This window comes from Coturnix japonica, chromosome 1 (assembly GCF_001577835.2).
Source record: "Coturnix japonica isolate 7356 chromosome 1, Coturnix japonica 2.1, whole genome shotgun sequence".
Classification (NCBI taxonomy): Eukaryota; Metazoa; Chordata; class Aves; order Galliformes; family Phasianidae; genus Coturnix; species Coturnix japonica.
Window position 1 is genome coordinate 55,704,909 of NC_029516.1, and position 6,000 is coordinate 55,710,908.

Here is a 6,000-nt window from a genome sequence, read left to right on the forward strand (position 1 = left end):
TTGTAACTATGGTAATTTAACCTGGCCCTGGATGCTGTTGTACAGTGCTGCAAACCTGAGCAGGCTGGCATCCTTTGACAGTGATGTGCAGTGACTCAGCTGCTAAATGACTGAGCATTCCTCTATGCTCTGCGTCACTCTTCTGCTGCTTTAACAACATTCAAGGCAGTAATTAATAATTAGCCATATGTTGATATCTGGTTGCTATCAAATAACCTGACAGACTGCTGACAACAGCAGCAACTTGCTTTACCAACCAGCACCTGTACAATACTCTATGCAGAAAGGCTTGCACTAAGCACCAGTAATGCGTAAAGTAATTTTCAGTACCAAGGAGGACATGGGCACCTCAGTTTTAAAATTTGGGCTTGTTAAAATATTGTTTTGAGACCAGGAACCAGCACATGCATATGTTGTCCTATCAAAGAGATGTGAAGCTGTGAATGACTGCAGGGGTGACAAGGCATGCCGGTCCCTGAATGGTGTTGTGTCAGGGGAGCTGTGCTGACTTGCACCCCTGGTGAGATGCGGGTTGAGCCCTGTGGGCTGCTGGTTAGAAGAAAGGCTTAATTCATGCTTTTTCTTCCTCGAAGGGAGCAAGAGAAAGAAACACAAGTGAAATGCAGCAAAAACTGTTGTGAAACAAGCCGTTGCTGTTCTCTGAAAAACAACTGGGTGAGGAATTGTTTTTTGAGATCTTTTCAGAGCAGCAGCATGGTCACCAGCTCTGTTCCTCTGTGGTGGTTGCTGCCCCAGGAACACTGAGGACTGGAATCAGCTGCCTTCTTAGAAGAGGACGTGGTGCTGACCATGTGCCACAAAACATGGCTGCTGTACAAAACCACAAGCTATTTCCCACTCAGAAGCAAAATACTTAATAGTAGCTGTTCTTGCAGTAATTGGAAAAGTTATTCCAATTCCCATTTTTCTGGAAAAAATATCCCTGCTTGCAACTTGTCTTCTTGAAGAGCAGTTTGGAAATCAGGCCAGCTGATCCGACAAAAGCTCAGAAGCCATTGGAATGAAACTTAATCTTTGCTCAGCTGGAGTCAGAACAACGTGGTCTGTTATTGAGTGCTGGTTGGCGAAAAATTAAATTATACCAATTATTCTAATTTATTATATTACGGTTGAGATTTTATTGTCAAATTTTATTTCAAAGACCTCTCCGTCACTGATGGTACTAAGTGAAACACTTGGATGTGTTAAGGTCGACATGAGAAATGTTATGAACTGGTGTGACTGGACAAGAAACAAAAGGAGATATTGCACCTGTAGTCATGGTGTAAATTAAGCTGCGTCTAATTAAAATGCTTTTCCTACAGTGCAAGAACAGATCCACTGTCATCTGAAGTCTTAATATTGTCAGCAAAAGAAGTGGAAAAATAAGTGTGTCTATTGTGTATTTCTGGGAAATTACCAGTATTACCTATAAGAAACTCCACATACTCCCGTAAAAGTGAGGCCTCTTCTGCTCTAGGGGCAAGAAGCAAGAGCAGGAAGAGATATTTCTGGTCAAAACCTTGCAGTCTAAAGGAATCTCCTTGTACAAATCTGCAGCAGACTTGTGTTACTGCAGCAGTGAAGCTTGACAGATGTTATCTGGCCAGATCATCCATTCTCTCTGCCTTCTCTGCTGTGAAGTTGTACTTTGGTTCTTCCTTTGCCAATGTGCATGAGCAGGAGCCCTGTGGAAGGATGGGAAGCACTGACCCGATGTCACTGTTTGCTGTATAGGCAATGCAGGAGATCCCTAACCTAGATGTTTACAAAGACAAGTCTCCACAGGCTTGTAATGGGTTGGGATGAACCAGACAAAGGTGTAACATGGCAGCCAAAGTGTTTTTCAGCAGTATTTTCTTACAAACCAGCAGTGGACACAGTTGTCTGAAAGCATTGCGGATCTTTGCCTGTACTGACTTTGAGCAGAAAATATTGCAAAAAGGGGAGCTGGAAGAAAGACGGATGGAGTCCAGAGGAGGCAAAGCGGCAAGCTTCTTTACTTTCTCTTATAGACAGTATCTGCTTCCTTTTATGGATAACATCTGTTTCCTCTTATGGCTGAGAAACATCAGCTTGAGTAAAAACATCATCTTGAGTAACTCTCCTGGTTGAAAAACACTGGTTTAAGTAATTCACTGAGGAGGAGGCATGAACACCAAAGATCCTCACTGAAAACTCCTGGACCTTCTAGAACACCTGGCTGTGCAGATGTGAGGGGACTGCAACCCCAAGTGTGGTCTTGGACCAACTGGACTATGTAATGGTGAACATGCACGTTTACCTTTGTTGACCGATCTCCCATGGATCAAGACCCCTGATTCAAGACAATGCTGGATCCAAGGAGTGGCTAAATCTCTCTTTTCTCTCTCTTCTACAATTTCATCTCTATTTTCTTGTACTCCCTTTTCTTTGGTAGCTGTTGCCTGATTTTGCCATAAAGTAGTTGGAAATAGGGAAATAACACTTGCACCAAGGTATTCTTATTTGTAACTCTGTCCTAGTTTCATCTGGGGCAGAACTGTTTTTCTTCAGAGTGTCTGTTACGATTCCATCTTTTGGTTTTAGGAGAAAAACAATGCTGATAACACACCAATGTTTCTAATTGTTGCTGAGCAGTGTTGTACAAAGCCAAGGCCATTCCAGTTTCTCAGCTGCTACTAGCAAAGGGCTGAGAGAGCCCAAGGAGCTGGGAGGAGACAGAATCAGAACAAATGATTTTAACTAGTGAAAGGAATATTCTGTACCATATGATATGATGCAGAGGGAGAGTCTTGAAGGGGGTTGGGAATCCATCTCCCTCTCTTCCACTTCTTGGAGGCTAGCTGGGTATTGGTCAGTTGGAGGTGAGCAATTGCTTTTTTGCTTTCTGATTCTTTCCTTCATCCCACTGAGAAGGACAGGGTGTGAGTGAATGACAGAATGGTGCTTAGCTACCTGACAGATTAAATCACAGCAAATGCTTGACTGTTGTTAGAAAGTTATCCAGTTTTGCCTCAAAGTTGTTGGTTATTGTTATAAAGCTCAGTAAACTGCCTTGTATTTTTTCTGAAGCATTGTTCTGTTTTTCTGAGACACCATCACTCCAGCAGCCCTGCTGAGCAGGGAGTACCCAGAGTTGGGGATTCCGAATATTCACCTCTCCCACAAGCCACTGAATGGGGCATGAGAACAGTCAAGGCTTGATTTACACTAATGCTTATTCCAGAGGTGCACTCACATTTGAGGAAGTTTGGTTCGTGGATACAAACAGCTGGTAGAGTAATCAAGCTGACTGGAGGGGCAACTGCAGTGCACAGCACTTGTTGTCCGAGCTTGTTGGGTTCTAGAGGGTGCCTGCGATCTCAGATGTGAAAACGAACATTTGTTTGGTGTCCAATTGAAAGGTTAAGTTCAGCTGACCAACGAAACTCATCCATCAATAGAAAACAACTGATAAAGTTTCCTATGGTCCTTAGCAGCAGCGCTGACAAATTTCACCACAGAGAACAGTTCTGTTGATTTTGGCAGTGTTCTTTGACCATCGAGAAAGTAGTTATTGCAGTCATTTTTAATACTGATTTATTTTAGGGTTGTTACTCTAATATTTTGAAGCCCAGTAGTTAAGATAGTGGGAAAAGCATGGGAGTGCGCTTCTTGCAACTGGACGAACTGTGTAGAACTTCACTGTATTGCTCGTAACTGACTCTGAGGTTGTTACTGCAGGTGCCTGAGCATACAGTTCCAGCGGTTTCTTGCAATAGCATCAGAAAAAAATTATAAATGAAAGTCAGGAAGCAATAACTGAATATCAAATAGCCTTAGGTAAGGTCACAAAAATAATTTGGAACATACAGAGTTGCGGACTTCAGGTTTTCTTATATGTATGCATCTATATATATATGTATTCTTTTATATTTATAAGTAGGACATTGAAAGTAATGCCTCCTATTTATTTCCATAGAAATAACAGATACAATGTATGTATGTATCATAGAAAGCCACTAAATGAGATCATACCATGCTAATATAAATTCTGCAAGAAAATGGAGGAATTTCTGTCCTCATATTTTGCAAAAATGTTTTTGTTAGACTGCTGCATCATATCTTTAAAAGTGACTTTTATTCTGAATGTGCCAAAACCCATTAACTTTTCACGAGGCTTTTTGAAACAGGATTTAAGCTTTTCAGTCCAATTGCAACATATTTTATTTGAATGCACATGCTGAAACATAAAATGATGAAAACAATTATTCCTGGAAGGTATTAAAAGGTTGATCCATATGCATAAATTAAATTAGGGCTCTGGCAAAGGTGCATTACGAGCAAACAGATGCAGTATAAACATCATTCCTTCGTACTCCTCTAGCATCTAGTGCCAAGGACCTCTAACTATTTTAAGTCTCTTCAGTCTGTTGCTGTGAGATAGCCTGCCTGTACTCAATTACACAAGTACTGGGAGGTTAAAAAAATCATTCAGAGTGCAAAAGTGAGTGCTTGTGAAAGTCAGAAAAAGAAGGTCAGCACAGAAGACAGTGAAGGCTGCAGGAGCTGTAGTCCCGGGGACTGGCTGTTCAAATGCATGAGCAACAAGGAGAAACCTTAGGGGAGCTTTACTGCCAAGAAGTCTAAAGGCATTTCAACAGCACATTTGTGGAGAATAATTTTGCAAAGACTTATAAACTGACCAAATTGGGAAGGTTTTCCTGGGATTAGCAAAAGATTCAGCCTTGCCATGAATACTACTTCTCTGCCAGACTTGATGTTCTGCTACAAAGCATACTTTTCCTAATGGAATAAATGTTACCAATGTTTCTTGGATATTAGTGTTGTTAAATAACAACAATAACCACACCAAAACAGCTCTCCAACATGGAAAATTTCTATATTTACACAGGGCAATGCTAACTGAAAATCAAGGTGTCAAAATAGGAGGAATGAGGCAACCCAGCAGTGGTCAGCATTACCTACCCACTATGATGTGGACATGTAAGTATGTATATACTGGAATTGGTTGCCCGAAGAAATGGTGGAATCCATGTAACTGGTGAAAGGACTGGAGTAGTTCTCCCCCTGATGCTGAATCCAGCAGTACCCACTTGCCTGCCTAAGCTTCTCCCTCACTGGGTACAGGGCTAGCTGTCCCAGGGCAGAGAACAGCATGGAAATCATGCAGGGTCACCCAGCAGCAGGGACAGGCACACAGCATTCCCAATGTCTTTGGCATCTCTCTCTGTAGCACATCCTCCACATATAATGGAATCATTAAGGTTGGAAAGACCTCTAAGATCATCTAGTCGAATTGCCAATGCCCCCTCATGCCCACTAACCACATTCCTCGGTGCCACACCACGTGTTTCTTGAACACTTCTAGGGACAGTGACTGCACCACTTCCCTGGGCAGCCTGTTCCAATACCTTACCACTGTTCCAAAAATAATTGTTTCCTAATAACCAATCTGAACTTCCCCTGGTACAACTTAAGGCCATTACCTCTTGTCCTATTGCTGTTAGCTGGGAGAAGAGGCCGACCCACACCTTGTGACCACCTCTTTTCAGGTAAGAATCATGTCCAGAGTGCTAACTGCATGAAGAAGAAGCAGGGTGCTTGGAAACCATATGAAGCCATAAACTGAACCAACAAGAAATGAGGCAAGAAAAAAACATGGACAGCCTAAGTAGTGGGTGGACCATGTGCTCTGCAAATCTGGACTGGCATAAACTAAAGCAAACAAAGAAAGCTGTGGAAAGTTAAATGTTTTTGATTTTCAAAATACAACTCTTCTACTTCTTTGTTTTATTTTGAAACAATTTCCCCTTAAGGAATGTTCTTTCATTTTAATTTGCAGAAGGCTGAAAACTCATCTGATTAAATTTTTTTTTCCTTTTGCTGGAAATGATTTATTTTTATTATTTGGCTAGCCTGAAGTGATCTCTCATATTCATCAAACTCATTTTAGTATAACTTTCCCTCACCATTTCAGGGCATGACCCAGCCTAATATCTAATTGGCGTTTAGAAT

General features: G+C 41.6%; 1 protein-coding gene across 1 annotated transcript in view; it reads left to right on the forward strand.

The window, feature by feature from the left end:
• Positions 1 to 5,776, forward strand: part of LOC107316024 (protein mono-ADP-ribosyltransferase PARP12-like) — a 33,992-nt gene extending 28,216 nt beyond the window's left edge. Inside the window, exons 10-11 of the transcript XR_001556149.2 lie at positions 4,877 to 4,968; positions 5,538 to 5,776. The gene's annotated coding sequence lies outside the window, so the exon portion shown is untranslated. The remainder of the gene's footprint in view (positions 1 to 4,876; positions 4,969 to 5,537) is intronic.
• The last annotated feature ends 224 nt before the right edge of the window (positions 5,777 to 6,000 follow it).